This window comes from Convolutriloba macropyga, chromosome 11 (assembly GCF_964194025.1).
Source record: "Convolutriloba macropyga chromosome 11, txConMacr16.3, whole genome shotgun sequence".
Lineage (NCBI taxonomy): Eukaryota > Metazoa > Xenacoelomorpha > Acoela > Convolutidae > Convolutriloba > Convolutriloba macropyga.
In genome coordinates this window covers 54,256,947-54,276,038 of record NC_134478.1, presented here as the reverse complement: position 1 = coordinate 54,276,038, position 19,092 = coordinate 54,256,947, and the positions used below count along the sequence as shown (strand labels likewise).

The 19,092-nt window shown below is 34.5% G+C and overlaps 1 non-coding gene across 1 annotated transcript; it reads left to right on the top strand.

Annotated features, from left to right (window-relative positions):
• Nucleotides 1-18,079: 18,079 nt before the first annotated feature.
• Nucleotides 18,080-18,151, top strand: Trnam-cau (transfer RNA methionine (anticodon CAU)). Its single transcript has one exon. It is a non-coding gene; the product is annotated as a tRNA-Met (tRNA).
• The last annotated feature ends 941 nt before the right edge of the window (nucleotides 18,152-19,092 follow it).

Below are 19,092 nucleotides of genomic sequence, written 5' to 3'. Positions count from 1 at the left end.
TAGTTATAGCCGGCGACATGTATTAGGATTATGCGCCGACATGTATTAAGATTAGTAATAGCCGCCGACATGTATTGAGATTAGTAATAGCCGCCGACATGTATTAAGATTAGTAATAGCCGCCGACATGTATTGAGATTAGTAATAGCCGCCGACATGTATTAAGATTAGTAATAGCCGCTGCCATGTATTAAGAGTAGTATAGTCGGTGCAAATGTGGGGGGTAGGTTCGGAGACGCTCCTGATAGGCTGAAATTTTGAGGGGAAAAAATCAATGTTTGTGTAGTTATTAAGTGTTTACTTGAGAACAATAGAATCGGCGTGGGTAATTAATTGCTGTAATTATGTGAGGGGTAATTATGTGACAGGTTGAATTTTGTTTACAACTTTTATGTTATTAAATTGTGAAATTAATTGGTGGGGGTTTTCAATTACCCTAGTTATCTGAGGGGTAATTATGTGACATGTTGAATTTTTGTTTACAAATTTTAGGTCAATTGCAAAGATTGTTCCCCTAATTGTTTGAATCAATTGTGTAACAAATGTCTTTTGCGCGCTCATTAATTGGAAAAAATTCAATGATAGAAAAAAAAATGAATTAAAATTGTATAAAATTACAGACACAGTATAAATGTAATAGAGAATACTAAAGAATTGTGCTATAGTAAAAGCATTTAAGTTATATGTTGAGTGGTGCTGTATGAATACCGTCAGACTGAACAATGCGCTTAGGGTAGAAATAGGACAGTCCCTTCTTTGTCTGCTCATACGTAGCAACACAATGGTTTATTGTTCTGAACCCTCTATTTGTTGAAGTAAGATTGATAATTTCATCCATCACACGTCGATATTTCTCCATCGGTCCATCTCCATTCTCTTCTAATGTTCTTTTATTGAGACCTTTACTGCTGAACTTGTATTTGTCAGACTGTGCATCGTAGCAACAATAAGTTTTGCTACAAAGACAAATCATTTCCGTACATCTGAATTCTTCCTTGAAAAGTCCTGGTTCCCGTTTATCATGCTTCTTATGCTTAGAACAACATGTTCTAGGGAAGAAATTTTGAATAGCATCTGCTTGGAAAGAGTCGTTACAGTCCTGCTTTCTCAATGCTTCCCATTCTTGTTTTTTAGCAGGTCGAATACAATCATACAAATTCTCATGAGCTAAGGCTAAATAGAGGGAATCTGTATCCATCTCTAACTCCTCGAATTTATCCACGTCGCAAAATCTGTCAAAGAAGTTATAGTAGAGCTCCAACATACGTAATTTAGCGTACTGAAGTATGAAGAATCCAACTATTATAGGTTCGCGGTGTTCAATTTTTGATTTTGCTAGCTCAACTTCGTAAAGCTCTTTTGAGACATTGTTCAACCGCTTAAACATTTTCCCATTGATTGCTTTGTTCGTCTTCTCATCGTTCAAATATTTGGTTTCTGTATGTTTGCTTCTGTCCATAATCTGATAACCGTAAGAGCTATTACCCAATAATTTCATAGTCTCAGCAACAACGCTGGAATCAGGATTTTCATCTCCACCTCTTCTAGCGTCTACCACTGACTGTACAAAGGTGTTGAAACATTTGCGCGGCGTGTACTGTACAAATCTATAAATTCTTGTACATTTCAGACCGAGGCTGATGTAGAAATTTAGTAGGGGAGTAATAATTGTTCCATTTTCCAGATTGAAACTTGAAATTAGCATTCGCTGAGGTTGCTTCAGTAAGTTGTTTTCGACAGCGTAATCTCTCATATAATCTCCAATATCAGCTCGACTAACGTTGAAATTTTTAAAAATAGGCGGGAAATTCGAAAACTTGTACTTCAAACCTGTGGGAACTTCCAAATCACATTGTACGTATCCAAACATCTCCCCATCTCTTATTTTAGCTAGTAAAGACTCTTGCTTCAAAGGTAATTTGAAAGGAAAGTTCTTTCTCACGTGATTTCTGACATTTTCTTCTTCTTTAACACTTTCCCACCATTTACACTCCCAGATTTCAACAATCTTATATCCTTTACTTTTTAAGTAATCTCTTCTCATTTCATCATGTTCTCTTTTTCTAATCCCTCTCTGTGTTTCCTCTTCTGAGAGACTTGCTTTAGCTTCCTGACAAGGACAGAAATGAAAGTAACAACCCATGGCTTCAAACACCGTATTACAATGTGTGCAAAATCCGTCTACGCTAAAACAATCAATCTTCTTCTGTTTTCCGGTTGTGTAGTAGCTCTCAATTTTACATTCGGAACGTTGTGATTGAAGATATGACATAACCATGTTCTCAAATGTTCGAGATCTGTTTGTTCGAGCCCTGAATTTTTGAGAATCTGTATCAAATTCCCATCGAGTGTAAAGTCCAGTGGGCATTTCTTGACACATTGAAAAGGGATAGAGTTGGCTAGCGTCAATACCTACGATAGACTTGCAAAGGTTTTCAGAGTTTCGTATGAAGGTCTGATCAACTACTGCTTTTCTAGTAAAAACAATAGATGGACCACCAGTCATATCCTCACGTATTTTGTCATGTAAATCTTTGTCAGCTTCAACAAATGGAAAAAACTTGTGGTTTGTTGACTTGTGAAGACAGATATTAGCCAAGTTCGGAAGTGTACATCCGAGTTTTAACATATCGATACCCTTGTTGTGATAAAACTCCATCATTTTTTGCATTGCCTCCAGTGTTGGAACAACATCCTTGTTGTTGTACCACTTGACAAAATCTCTGAATGTAGCCATTTTTTCTTGCTCCCAGACCACTTTCAGTTAATTGTAATTGTCAATTCCAGATGGAGGAACATTTTTCAACCTCAACTTTTTTAATGACTCTTGTTGAGAAAATCCACTGTTAAGCAATTTAGTGAAATCAGTAAATTCCTTCTCCAGTGGATTATAGTTTCTCAGTTTGCTAAAGAAACGGTCGTAAGGAGGGAGAAAAGTTGCATCGAGCTTTTCGGGAGAGTCAAACCACTCATAGGGGAAGAATCCTTTGGTCTCATTTGTCTTGTATGCTTTAAGGAAAGAATCAAGTGATGTAGCTCCACCGAGAAAGTTGAGGATATCGAGAAATTGTACATCACCAAACTTAAGAGAAACAAAGTGATTTGCTTTTTTAATAACAGTAGGTTGAATGTCGCGCTCATGAATAAGATAGGGTAGGAGATAGGACTTAATGAGATTTAAATCATATTTTCCACTATTGAATCCGAACACAGGTAAAGTGTTCACATAACGCTCAAAGTGCTGCTGTAAGTCCAAAAGCTGGTTTTTCTGCATTTGGAGAAATTGCGTAGACATATCAGCTTCATCATCTTCTTCGGTACGTTCACCTTCACACTCAAATGTTGAAGCGTTTTGATCCTTTCTTTTAATTAAATTTTCACCAATTGCGTTAACTCGTGCTCTGATTACTGCTTCAATAGAGGAAAACTTTGTCCACATTTCAGTTTTACTTTTGTTTGCTAAGTCTTCAATAGCTTCAACAAAAGATATAATGAGAGCTTTCGGATCTTTATCGCATAGGAAGACAGGTTCATCAATTAAATTGGAGGAAATAGAGACAGAGATTGGTTCATGCTTTCCAATCCAAGTGGTTGTGTTTGTATCTTTTAATTGGTCAGAGGGTACACATATCGATTCAAAGTCAAAAATAGCCAAGTTCTTGAACAATTTTTGATCTTCGTTGTAGGAAATTCCAAATCCGTCAAGCTTATCAAATAAGGTCTCGCGCAATGTATACACACTCTTTGGGTAAATATGCTGTACTCTATCTTTACACGTTTTAACATGGCGGTTGAAATTTCCCGCTTTCTGAATGAACGTATCGCAACTGGGACAACGGAATAATTTAAAGAATGTGTTGATATCATCTACATAGCATATGTGGTTGTTGTAACGTAATAAATTAATATTTTTCTCATACATTTCAATACTTCTCCTCGCAAGTTCACCAACAAAATCTCCATCTACAATGTCAATATCGTAAATAAATATGTTGTGCTTTATCGCATTTTCAACAAATACAAGATGATCGATCGATACCCCTCTGAAATTGATTGCGTCTTGTCCAGATTCGTGGAGGAATGCACTAAACAAATTTTTTGCATTGATCTCAAGCTCCGATGATCCACATAAGTGAACAGCTATAGCTCGGAATAAGCAAAGATAATCTTTGTAAGTCTCACCATAGCCATTCGATACGAGACAATTCATATCTGGTCGTCTGAGTAACTGTTCAGGAAGAACAGCATCGATACATCCCAGTGGAATGGATTTTAGGAGAGCGCAAAATATTGTTACATTTGTAGTCAGACCAAATCGCCATTTAGTATTCTCCCGCTCCTGAGCACACGTCTCCACTAAATCCATCTTTTCAATCCTGTCCTGAAGAGAGACTAAGTCTCCTTTGGAACAGAGTAGATGAGATTTCTCGAAGAAAGTGTTGTTCTCGTGAGCGTAGAAGTATCGATACTCGTCCGTATCCACATTTCTTAATATAAATCCTAGAGCTAAGTTGACTTTGGCTGCACAGTTGAGTTTTTCGAATACTTCTTTCAACTTTTTATTAATTTCATGAGGATCGAGCTTGGACAGCTTGAAGTTGAACACTTGATGTCTTCCATTTTCCATCTCAGTATCGTCAAAAAAGTGCTGGCAAGCACTAAGTTCTTGTTGTAGCTGCTCGTTGTCCTTTTCCAGCTCCTCTGATTCTAGAACTTCTTTAAGCTTTTCACTCGATTTTGTTCCAACTTTTGTTGAAGTTCCATGCTTTCTCCTCTTGTGTTGTTGAAGAGAATAGAAACTCGGAAACTCCTCCAAGCATACAGTACACATAGTGCTTAGCTTTGTATCCTTAGGAGCGTGATGCTTAGCAATGTGGTAATTCATGTCTTCTTTCTTCTTTGTACTGAAATGTGGACATTTGGGACAAAATAGAGTCCCACTATCACAAGACTGCTTATGTTTTGCCATATTCTTCTTCACCACCATTTTGTTGCACTTTGTACATTTCACTGGGAGATTTCTATCGAGAGAAGGCATTGTTTTGGTACAAGATGAAACAAATTCGGGTATTGTGACGAGCAACTAATTGTGTTAATAACAAAGTGAGAATGAAAGAAATTATTTTTGTACATTTAGGGAACGCAGCTATGACGCATCACTCCATATATGGAAATTTATCATTTCCATTTTAAGAAGCTTGTTGTCATAACCGAACATTCTAGAACATAATGAATAAACCAATCAGATTCTTCCATTTACAAATACCTTTAATAATTAAGAACACTCTTTTTAAATATGTGAATTCATTCCTTGGAGTAAACTCAAAAAAAGCAAATCATTCTTATATATCTTCTTAATCATTTCTTTTACATTTTATATAAGTTTTCATATTTCATCCAGCCATAATCCAAAAACAGACTCACAACAAATTCAAACAAATTGTTCCAATCTTAACAAACTCTGTGATTCAAATTTGTGTCTATCCGCAATTGAGAGAATTCGGTGCTTGCAAACAAATCTAGTCCTATTGAAAATTGAAATTAGCACATGAATGTGCTTTTACAACAATGTTAAAGATGTCGAAAACAAATATTCATCCATACTTCACGAACAAATATTTACTTTACAACTTAACGTTATTGTCTTGGAACCTCTCAACCAATCGAAATCCCGTGTTAAAGAAATTATTCTGAAGATTAACGATTTTATTTTGTGTAATTGTTTCTTAATTTTAATTTTCTTTTACATAAACAGAGTATTGCGTGAAATTTTGCTCATTTGCGAAAAATGTTAATCAAAAATCATTTACAGTTGTTGGAAAAAATATATAAGAGGAAAGAAGGAATTGCCGATGCTTACAAAGTTGACGAGATTGATGTTGACTCCTATTTGTTCTACAATTTCTCGGACATTTGCGTTCAGAATGACAGAATAATCCGATTTAGTAAAGGATTCGAATATGCAACATTTTCCATTAAAAAATTCAAATATGATGATTATATAACGAAACAATCATTTGATTTATCGTCAGAGCTACACATTAACAAGTACGAAATTTTATTTATTTTGAATTCTGTTCCCGAAATTTTAGAACAGTACAGAAATCTAGCACAAGCGAACTGTATTCCAATTCCTGACCCCATAGCAATCACTTCATCTGTACAAAGCGCGTTGTTTTTTCATTATTATACAGATTAAAATTCTGAAGGAGTAAAAATTCGATTTGGAATTCGGCTCCCAAATATATATATACAAAAGTTCTGTTCCAAAAATGGAATACTTTCCGAGATTGATTTAAAATTTAACGAAGTTGAACAAATTTATCAGAGCTTAACATTTTTGGTAAATTATGTCACTTCGTTCCCAATGAGCTATCCTTATTTAGTAAACAAGTAGTCGTATCATGTGATACATGTATTATTCAAAAACCATATTTGGTGTCTATTCACGCATTGATGTTCCTGCTTCGTATACGAGCATCATTTTATAACAACTTCTTCCATATTTGGATACATTAAATGATTTCCATTTCCTGTTTCGGTTACTAACGTCAGTTTTTCTACAAAATATTTCCTTCTTTGGTTACTTTGTTCTTATTGGACGGAATTCACTATAAATAGGAGCGACAAAGTTAGACTTCATCATTCTCTTTCATTTCCTCAAAATTAATTTCACCTCTGTTCCTCATCGTCCTGCTAACTATTCTTCAAAACTTTATACAATTGAGTTCCTACATTCACATTCTTCTTATCTACAGATCTTACTTCAGTTGTAACGTTTATCTGTTTCTAACTTAGATATTCTTTTTGTCCTACTATAAAGTGAAATTTGTTGTTTTCTAACTTACTCTCTACTTGACAGTTTTCAATAAGTTCATTTACAAACTGCTTTTGTTTCTAAAAAATCCACTTCTATCAACTCATCTGAACAAAATGGAGTTTACTGTGCAAAACAACAGTCTTCTGTACTCATTTTCCTTCACTGAGGAGACTGCTCGGATAAGTATTAAAGACTTATCAAACGGATTATATGAGACTGTAATGACTTTACCCATCACTGTGTGGCATATTATTGAACACCAGCGACAACAGTTCGACACCTATCATCAGGGTCAGGTTCCAATTACGGAGAATCAGCTTGGAACTCAAGCGATGGGACACGAGGTTGCTGTTATTAGTGGGCACCACTATCCCCACGTTGCTGGGACAGAATTTCCACCTACCTACGTCGCTGGCAACATTCAATATACTTTCCCTTGGGAAGAAGGGCAAATTCCCAACTCTTGGTTCTCTAGCCCGGATGTAAATCAAGTTTTGAGTTCAGTGGAGGAGTCAGGGAATTTGCTTCAAACTGTGTCAAGCTTTGATGGGAGCGAGCTAAGTGTTGATACTAGCACTTGGACAGCAAATGAACAGCAGAACTTTGATCCGGCACAGTACTATGGTTCTACTGATATGTCGACTACTCCATCAATGACAACACCTTCCATAGAGGATGGAACGGCGCACAATCCAATTTTGCTGACTGATGAAAATTCAACAACTTCAATCAGCGTTCAACCAACTGACCCTCCAGTAATATTTGAACGTTCTAGACCTTTTGGGAATGAGATTCAAAACTTACCAGAGTATGTTGTGAGAACTCTGTTTGAATAGATTCGAGTTGGTACAATTTTGCAGCTTCATTTGTAATCGTTCTTAACGGAAAAGTTGTATGTTGATTTATACATTTTCCTGGTGATGTATTTAAACATTCTTTATAATATAATTTTTCTCATGTGAGCTTTCTTTTCTAAACCAGTTCACAAGGATATAATCAAACAAAATTTTGAATTTTGAAACTTCGTTACAAAACTTGATATTTAACGGAAATAGCATTATCAAAACTCGATATTTAACAAAAGTTTTTGATCAAAAATTTGATATTTAAGAAAAAAAACTGAGCAGAAATTTGATTTCTAAGAAAAAAACCCTTATGAAAACTCGATTTTTAAGTTGTTATAGAAAAAGAAAACTTGTCATTTTACAAATTAAAAATCTCTTCCTTTTTTGCGTTAAATTATACCGTAAACTGGTGAAAATCAGGAAAAAATTTGCGCTTCATTGTATCCAATTGGAAACTGTTTTTTGATATTTAAACAAAAAGATTGAATGAAAACTCGACATTTAACAAAAATTTCGTTGAGAAAACTCGACTTTTATTAAAATAAATTGTTCCAAAACCCAACAGTTAACAAAAATTTTTGTGAGAAAACTCGACTTTTAAAAGAATAGTTTGTTACAAAACTTGACATTTAACAGATTAGAGGTATCAATTTGAACATTTAAGAAAAAGATTGTAAAAAAAGAGAAATTGAATTTTCTTGATTTTTAAACCAAACATAAAACTGATACTATGTAAATAATTGTGATGCAATTACAAATTTATTACTTTCTAATTTCAAGATATAACAGAGAATTATCAATTAAGCCATGGCCGTCTAACAAACAGTCAACAATTTTTATCAATTCACCCTCATATTTTGAGTTTTTAAGAGATTGAATTCTGTCCAGAAAAGAAGATCCCATTGTTTGTGTGCTTACATTTCTTTGTTCAGCGCGCAGTAGATGTCTCTTGAACTTCTTTCTACTCAATCTTTTTTTAGACACACTAGGTAACTTCTCAACATATTTGTTCTCATAATTGTGTTGTACTGCTCTGTCTAACTGAGTAAAGACAAGTCCCGATTCTTCCAAAATATTGCCAAAAAATTGATGTTTATATAATGTATATAAACAATCAACTGTCTGATATAAATAGGAGAGATCTTCCAGTTTTTGAAGCAAGTCTCCGATGGAGAAAGAAATGAGAACAATGTGATATCGACAGGTTTTCAGGGGACAGAAACTGTTGTGTGAAGCAACAACATATTCACTTGTAAGAATATATGGTCTATAATCTTTGACAGATACAGATATAAACAACGCCTTTTCACAGAATTTTTTGTAAAAGTGTGGTAAAACCTGACACATAACTGCTGCCATTCTGTAATATTATTTAGTTCTAAAGAAATTGATTTCCTTATTTGAACTTAAATTCCAAATAAGGAAACTAATTTATTTATTATAAATAAAACCAAATTCCAAATAAGGAAATCAACTTATAAATTATAAAGGAATTCAAATTCCAAATAAGGAAACCAATGAAATTGTTATGTGCAATTTAAAATCTCATTTAAGCTATGAATCAATTCAAGAAACAGCGGATTAATAAATTTCGATGTTTTACTTGTTCAAAATATTTTCGTCACTACTTCTCTCTAATGCAACACAGACGTGCTAAACACAAAGACTCTTTTTCTATAATGATTCAAAAGTTTTCTTTATTGAAAATTTCTGATTAGAAATCCTTTTAAGGAAGAATTCTAAATAGACACATTTTTCTCTTCCTCTTTAGGAAATTGTGCGAAAACAATGATGTCATTAGCATAAAAGGAAATTCTGCGTTGTAGAGGCCCTTAATTTTTTAAGCAAATCATTTAATCAACTTCTCGCAGCTTACTCAAGTTACGTAAATGTCGCTCTCCAAAGTATCTCCTTGTTACTCGAGCGCTCCATCAATGTTTACAGATTCACAACCTAAATTGGGTACTGATTCCGTCCCATTTTATATTGACTTTGGTTCTCATCCAAACAGATTTGGGAGATTTACTGTGTCCCAAATATTTAGAAATGGACAAAATTACTCGGAACCAACTTTTCAAGTCTTTAAAAAAGATAAATGTGGAACATTTGAAAAGTACCAACAACTGAGAATTGGAGATTACGAATTCAAGAAATTTTGTCTTCTGAAGAACGATCTGCTGAATGGAGACTGGGAAATTCGAGAAAATCCAGCTCAATTTGAGAAGAACCCAAAAATGGAAGACGTGCTGCAACAATGTCACAAAGCAAGAGAGATCAGCATTGGAAAAAATCGAAGACTCTACGTTACCTTTATACAGTACGTTCAGGACAATCCAGCTTCAGTTTATGTCCAGATCCGACTATTTTGTCGCAAAGAGAGCAATGAGTTCAAGCAAGTGACTTACGTCAGCTATAAAATGGAAGAATTCAAGGAACTCATTGAAAATCTTAAAGACTTCTCTAATATTGAACAATGTACATTTCAATAACTACTGCTGCGCAATATTATGATGTTTTTTATATTGAATGATGAATATTTGGTGATTATATGTTTTTGACTTTCAGTAAACATTTTGAAACTTTTTTCTTCTTAGAATGAGTTGGGATATTGGATGCTCTAGAAACATTTTCTTAAGTCTCAGAGATAAATCAAAAGTTTTTCACGTCAGGTTACATCACGAACTTAAAAGGTATTCATATACAGTTCTTGAAGCGCAAAATTTTCCCAATTTGGATAATTTAGACGTAGAGTCCCAAATTTCTGAATTCAAGTGGGTTATTCATAATGGGCTGCGCAGAACAACTCTAACATATCGTTCTGACAAACAAGAAATTTCCATTTCTCAACATCGCTGGAACGGATATCAGTGGAGTTTTCTTACAAAGATTGATTTGAAAAAAGAGGAGTATAAAAATCTAGTAGATCATCTACCAACACTTCTTTCCTATATAGAAAATTACAAAAAGACTTGCATTATTTTGGACGAAACAACTCAGAGTTAATGAATATTGTTACTCTGGTAAACATTTTCAATTGTTACGGAAGCATACTTTCAATGTTCCCTACGAACGAAAAACGTAAAAACTGTTTTCTCGCAGCGTGTAAAATTTGGGACCGAAATGTCGATTTGGACGAAATTGATCAAAAGTTTCCTCACGGAGGAAGAATTGGATATGGAAACTCTCTTTTGGACTTTTTCTTAGCTAGATCAAAAATTTTTCGTCTACATGCAATTTTACATGATTCTGCTGGAGCTGTGAAAACAACAACAGACGAAGGACCAGGTTATTGTTACATGCTGCCGCAATTACCCAGCTCCTGTCTTCTAGGTCATATAACTGGATTATTCTTTTGCCTCTACATCAAAGTTTGTCATCCTCATATTTTTAAAATACTAGATTGTTAATCATTTGTCAATTATCTCAACTAAAAAGAGGATGACTCTCGTTGTGTTTGATATTGAGTGCTTGGAGGGAACAGTTGTCAAGGAGCTGGGAATTTTCAAGGACGGAATTGTGTTAGGATATACATTCCTCCCACCGAATGACTACAAGCCAACATTTCAAGCAAAGTGGAACACAAAGAATTTACATGGAATAAACTGGAATAATGGAAAAGTTGATTACTCAGATCTTCCAACCATAATTCATCAACATTGTTCTCCTACAACCGAATACTTTGCCAAAGGATTGGAGAAATGTAAAATCCTATCCAATTATTTGTGTAAGGATGTGGAAAATTGGGACGATTTTGGATGTCCAAAAGCCTCTAAGTTGATTTCCAACGAAGATACAATCTGGGAATGTAGTAACTACCCCTACCGACACAAGAAAACATTGCACTGTGCAGAGAAGAAAGCTTATGCTTATGGAACTTGGGTTCTTAATTTTTTTGACAAAATTTAATATTTGTAAAAATTTTTATATACTTTGATTGTAATGTATCATATTGTCTTTTAATTAATTTTTAAAATCATTTTTTTTCGCCTACAAAACATAGAAAAGTTGCTTCAAAAATTAGAAAGTTGAACAAATTTTGTCCTAGCGTTACACAGTTATTCTTCATTTCAATTCTGTCGTTTTTCTTAATTTTGAATTTATTCTCCTTTTTTATGCTTTCTGTTATTAATTCCTGTGAAGAGACAGTGTTTGTTTCTTTTTTATGTTTAGAAGCTTATCTCATTTTTTTATTTATTTACATCACAATTCAGTTGAAACATTTTCTCTATCGTCTCAATGATTACGTTTAAATGACTGAGCATACAGATAAAGGATTAAATTTGGGTAATTTTGTCTTTGATGATAATAATCAGGAACGACAATCATGGAAATGTTTTGGACAGACTTGTAATAGGTCTCTAGTCGTTTTTCTGTCCCAATTTTTTGTTATACTCGTAATTCTGGTCTGTTGTATAGTACGAATAACATTGGCTACAACGTGTGAAGAAACAACAGTTTGGATTGCAATCCTTTCTAGTACAGTTTGTTATATTTTACCTTCACCTAAATTATGAACAAGATAATTTCCACAAAAGAACGAATTTTTATTTCATTGGTTGGTCCAAGCGGATCTGGGAAATCTCATCTTATGCATGAATGGTTAACAATTGGAACTTTTCAACCAGAGTTCGACAAAATTTACTACTTCTATCAACATTATCATTCTCTTTATGGTTTAATGTCTAAAGATGTTAAAAATATTGAGTTCATAGAAGGAGTTGACTTTGAGTTTATTCAAAACCTCCCAAATAACGGAACAAAGTATCTGTTAATTTTTGACGACTCTTGCGAGGAGATTTCCAGCTCTAAAGATTTCGTTAAAATTGCAACAGCTGGAAGACATAAAGGACTCAGCACAATATACATCAAACACAATTTATTTCATCAGAGTAGATTAGGAAGAGATATAGAGTTACAAAATACTCATATCGTCTTGTTCAAATCTCCTAGAGATGTACTGCAAATAAACACTCTGAGCCAACAGTTGGGATTAGGTTCACAATTAAAAGATTGGTATACCAAAGCAACTTCTATTCCTTATGGTCATTTACTTATTGATTTAACTCCCAAAACAGTCGACTCTCTTCGATTTTGTACAAATAGTGGATCGATTCCTTCAATTTTTTTCCTTCCACAACATAAACAGCAGACCACATTTTTGAGTGATGAGCACACAACATCTCTCTACTCTGACAACGTTCCAAAGTTATTCCCGGAACTTCAAAAGAACTTACCTAAAAAATTGTCCGAAAGAATTTATTCAGTTCCTAAACGAGTGCATCGTAAACATGCTCAGAGGAGAACTGCAAGATATTCAAAAACGAGACGTAAAAAAGTATCAAGACGAAATTCATCAGCTTATTCTAAAAAGAACTGGAATAAATAAAAGGAGAGCAATCTTAAGTTCAAGGAAAGGAATAGAACTTATATCAATTCTAACTCCGTCTATCATTAACCGTCTTTCTTGAAATGGAACAGTTTGTTTTGATGCCTCAACAGCTTTACGAACAAAAATTCAAATTACATGTGTATAAATTGGACGAGAGTGAAGAAAAAGTTAACTTCGTTCCACAAAATTTAGATTCTCTTCACAAGGACATCACCACTAACACAAAATCATTCAAAAACGAGTCAGTTGTAGATCAAATACTCAAATGTCCTCGAATCAAGCTGTCCCTCAGTGACTCTATTTTACTGGATGGAAGAGATACAAATGTAGCATTTACCGATTTTATTTACACATTGAAGAGAAAAAATATTGCATTTCCTGATATATATTACACAATACTTGATGCTACAGGGATAAGTCCGAGCAAAATTGTAAACAAGGATGCCAAAAGCAAAGACAGAGGGAGTTGGATCCCTTTCAAAATCTGAAAAAGCGAAACTTCAACGATTATACAAAGAAGGAAAAGCTGCATTTGGATCGGTTAGAAATCTTCAAAAAGCGAGCGGTTTATCAAGAGGCAAGGTTATTTCCTTTCTCCACACTAACAATTCCTATACAAAATACCGTCAAGCAAATCGACATTTTAGACGATTACCTGCATTTGCAAAGCGGATAAATGAAATTTGGTGTCTTGATTTAGCTTTTATGGACAAATTGTCAGAGTTTAATAACGGAGTAAAGTATCTATTAATCTGCGTTGATGTATTTTCTCGTTTTGTCCGTGTTCAACCAATGAAATCAAAGTATTCTACAGATGCTGTAGCAGCTTTCAAAAAAATGCTACGAAAAAACAACATCCCACAAAAAGTATGGGTTGATCAAGGAACAGAGTTTGGTGGCGAATTTCGGAAATTTTGTGGAGAAAAGAAAATTAAAATTTATTCAACGAGAAGTGAAACAAAAGCTACCGTAGCTGAGAGAGCTATCAGATCTTTGAAAAACATTATTTATCGCTTCATGGAAGAAAACGGGCATAAGTACCTTGTAAAAATGGAATCTTTCCTAAATACAATGAATAGTAGATTAAATAGATCTACAGGTAAAGCTCCAAAAGAGGTAAAAAACAAAGACTTTTTATCAATTTTTTACAAAAATCCGATCAGACAATACAAAAAACCTCGGTTTAAAGTAGGGGATAAAGTACGAATTTCGAAATACGATATTCCTTTTAGAAAAGGATACAAGTCACAGTTCACGAGTGAAATCTTTGAAATTGTTAAGATTGCTACGTACAAACCTCCAACATACAACCTCAAGGGAGAGCAGGGTGATGAAATACTAGGAAAATTTTATGAACAAGAGCTCTCAAAGTGTATCATTTAGTGATGAACTCTTTTACGGTAGAGCTGGTTTCCAACGCATCCTTTGATTGTTATCCAAATAATACATTGAGTTCTTTTACCAATTTCCTTCCCGAACAGATTAACCTTGAAGGAGAATGGGAGGTGGCAATAACCGAACTATCATATCCATCTTTGTACCAGAATATTACAGATGGAAAATTTTTCTATCTAGATGCTGCAACTCCAGATACAAAACCTTCCGATTATTATACAATTGACGCAGGACTATATCCATCAATATCTGATATTGTGAACGAAATGAACAAACAAATTCAGGAAAGAGAAAAGTATGAGAAAACCCCAATCAAATTAAAACTCAACAGAATTACACAGAGAATATCCCTAAGCCTTCCTAATGAGAACTCGTTACTAGTTATCTTCAGTACTGATCTCTGTCACGTATTTGGGTGTGAGGAAGCTGTTTACGGAATGGGTGTTTTTATGAGTGGTGCTGGACCACATTTTCCTAAATTTCCCTATGATATTGTTCGAATTCATACTCTCATGATATACAGTGATATTGTTGAATACAATATTGTAGGTGATACAAAAGCCGCGCTTTTGAGATGTATTCCGTTTATTTCTAAAATTAAGAATGGAGACATAATATCTACTGGACAATATATGAATTATCAAAACTTCCCAAATCTACAATTTAAAAAAATTCTTAAAAATTCTTTCCACAGCATTAAACTTGAGCTCCGCGACTCATACGGTGAAAAAGTTCCCTTCAATTCAGTAGGTGTAACAAGAGCTGTATTGATGTTCAGAAGAGCTTCAGACAATCATTTTTAAAATTAAGTTTACAAAAAATGGTTGCAGACAGTGATTTACCGTATTTTCGTGGTTATTCAAGACAAAGGGGAAGAGGATTTGGAGCTTTAGCACAAACAATTGGGAGAACTGCAATTCCTTTTTTGAGACGATATGTTGTACCAGCAGCTAAAAGAGTTGGTGCTGACTTGATTGAATTAGCTGCGCCAGAAATCGGAAATGTATTAGCTGGAAGGAAAAAGTTCAAATCTGCAGCCACAGATGTTGGAAAGAAAACTTTACGTAAACAACTAGGAGGAGGAAAACCTAGAAAACGACGTATTATTCGAAAACGCTCGCCAAAAATCAGTCGACGTCGTCGAACTAGGAGGGATATTTTTACCAAACTAAAATGAATACCAGATCATCAAATGACAGTAATTTCCGTTATGGACACTTTACAAATTCTTGCTTGGAGATTTTTGACAAAATTCCGGTTTTGGAACCAATTGAATCATCCCATATTCAAGAAGTTTATCCTAGCACTTCATTGGATGAAAGCAGCATTGAATTTCAATTTGAAACAGATAGAAGTATTTATCTCGATATGAGAGATATTCATTTACAAATTAAAGTTGGATTACAAAAGGGAAGATTATTTGACGATTTCATGAAAAAAGAGGAGCATGGAAAACCAGATATGGGTATGACTTTCACTGATGATGATTTACAATATTTGACTCATGTCAACAACTTGTTACACTCTCTTTTCTCCAACTGCGAAGTGTATTTAAACAATCAACAAGTGTACAACTCTAACGGACTCTATGGCCACAAAGCTCTGATATGCAATGAATTCAATGCTTCTACAATGAATAATGAAGGAATTTTGGCTTGTCATGGATACGAATTTGAGAAAGATCCTAGTGATTATGAAAAAAGTCCGTTCATAGATAGGGAAGAAGAGCTTTTGTTGAAAGATGGGGTTACCTTATATGGTAAACTTGCAATCGACTTATTTCAATGTGAAAAATTATTACTTCCAAATACAAAAATTAGACTCAAATTGATTCGAGCGAGACCAAATTTTTACATGATTTCCTACAATCCACATGTTTCCCTTAGAGTTCTTGACTGTTCACTTTTTACGAGACGTGTTGTCGTTAATGAGGTCTATCACCAGACAATCAAGTATCAACTAACACATCAACCAGCTTGCTATAATTTTATGGAGACAATTGCGCGAACATTTATTATTCCTTCTGGACAAAATCAATTTATTCAGGAAAATGTTTTCAATAATGCCCCAATCAGACGAATTGCAATAGCAATGAACACTAATTCAGCATTCACCGGACATTTTCAAGAAAATCCTTTTCATTATCGAAAGTTTGGACTGCGGGAGCTGAGAATTGTTCGAGGAGGGAGAGCTGTAGTCTCAATTGATACAACCAACAATTGTAGAGCTTACGTTACAACAATGAAGGCAATGAACTTCAACGAAGAAGTTCCTGCGTTACCGAATGATTTCTTCACAGATCATTATGTGCTTGTATTCGATCTCACATCACTCCAAGATGCTGGTGAAAATGTTCATTATCCTGAACTCAGTGGGGAAAGTCTTCGTTTAGAAATGTTCTTTGAACGTCCGCTAACCAATGTTACCGAGTTAATTGTTCTCGGAGAACGAATCTCAACAGTTAAAATTGATCAGTTTGGAACAGTTGCTAAGAATGTCTGAAGAACTCTGCATTAATCAAGATTTTTTAATTTTCTTCTCAATTTTTTATGGTTTTTATATTATTGCCTTCTGCGTTGGAACATTTGTTAGATATGTACTTTCATCGCCCAGTTGCAACCCTTTCCACACTATAATATCAAGATAGGGAATGGATGAAAATTGGGGTAGACCTACTCCAAACTTATATGTATACCTTATTTGTGCAGTATTCCTGGGACTTTTAATCATCATTATTATCTTTCATCCCGATGTCACAGGTAATAGTGAAGACAGAGTAAGTGAATCTACAGGAGGTCTGATACGTAAAATTCCCCAATCTAAAAATTGTTGCTTTATTGAAAAGAACGAATCATTTCAACTCGATTGTAATGTGAGAAATCCCTGTTCAAACGGAGCTTGCGAATTGAAACAGAAGATTATTTGTCATGGATAATCAATCTCTTCAACAAATTATTGAACGCATTCCTGAGCTAAAATTCAAATACATTGGATCGTTTCCAGCAGATTTCATTCCAAATTTACCCAAATTCAGCTTTGCAATCATTAACACTGCTTCGAGTAAAGAAGTCAGTGAACATTGGATATTGATTGCTCGACTCAACAGAAGTTACTATTATGCGGATTCTCTGGCTCGATCAGTAACACATTACAAATTTTTAGGTAAAAAGTACCAAAAAATAATACATCGACCACTTCAGAAGATGCAAAATTTGTGTGGATTCTACGCAATTTTTGCAGCATTTCAACTATTTAAGTTTTTCCAAACCAACTTGAACAATATTCATGATGTACACGTGTTAAATTTTATAAGTAACTATATGTAGTAGTGTTCATTTTGGTATTTAGTAAGCTGAAGTTAATAAAGTCGATAGTATATGTTTCTCGTAACTGTTTCTCGTGAGTTTTCTAAACTTTTTTTATCGAACTTTATTAACCACTCGGCTAAGTGTACCTTGATGTTCATTGAATTTTATACAATTTATTGTAAATGATTGAGTAATTTTGTATTTTGATGCTCATAATTTGTACTGTGTCTGTCAATTTATACTATTTTAATTCATTTTTTTCTTTTATTTAACATCTTTTTTCAAATAATGTACAAAAAATAATGCATATATGCATGTAATTAGCAAGATGGCGCAGTGGGAGCGCGCTGGGCCCATAACCCAGAGGACGGTAGATCAAAACTACCTCTTGCTATCTTGACTTTTTCCAATTAATGAGCGCGCAAAAGACATTTGTTACACAATTGATTCAAACAATTAGGGGAACAATCTTTGCAATTGACCTAAAATTTGTAAACAAAAATTCAACATGTCACATAATTACCCCTCAGATAACTAGGGTAATTGAAAACCCCCACCAATTAATTTCACAATTTAATAACATAAAAGTTGTAAACAAAATTCAACCTGTCACATAATTACCCCTCACATAATTACAGCAATTAATTACCCACGCCAATTCTATTGTTCTCAAGTAAACACTTAATAACTACACAAACATTGATATTTTCCCCTCAAAATTTCAGCCTATCAGGAGCGTCTCCGAACCTACCCCCCACATTTGCACCGACTATACTACTCTTAATACATGGCGGCGGCTATAACTAATCTTAATACATGTCGGCGGCTATTACTAATCTCAATACATGTCGGCGGCTATTACTAATCTTAATACATGTCGGCGGCTATTACTAATCTCAATACATGTCGGCGGCTATTACTAATCTTAATACATGTCGGCGCATAATCTTAATACATGTCGCCGGCTATAGCTAATCTTAATACATGGCGGCTATACCCTATCTTAATACATTAACGCCGCTATACCTAATCTTAATACATGCTAATTCATTCCCTATCTTAATACGTTAGGGAGGACCCAAATCCCGAAAAATACGCTATACCCTATCTTAATACATGGGGGACCTCACCCCCCCCCCCCCCCCCCCCGGGGAGTGTAGCTCACTATATTACTACTAATATGTGGTTTTGAATGAACCTATTTTTCAGACCTTATTGAGCTTTTGCATTTTGCTCTCCTTTTTGTCAGCTTGAACTTTTGACTTATCAGTGAGAGCTGTCATGCATTTTCTTCAATTCAAATTTTGACCTCTTAATTGGTTCTATGTTACAACC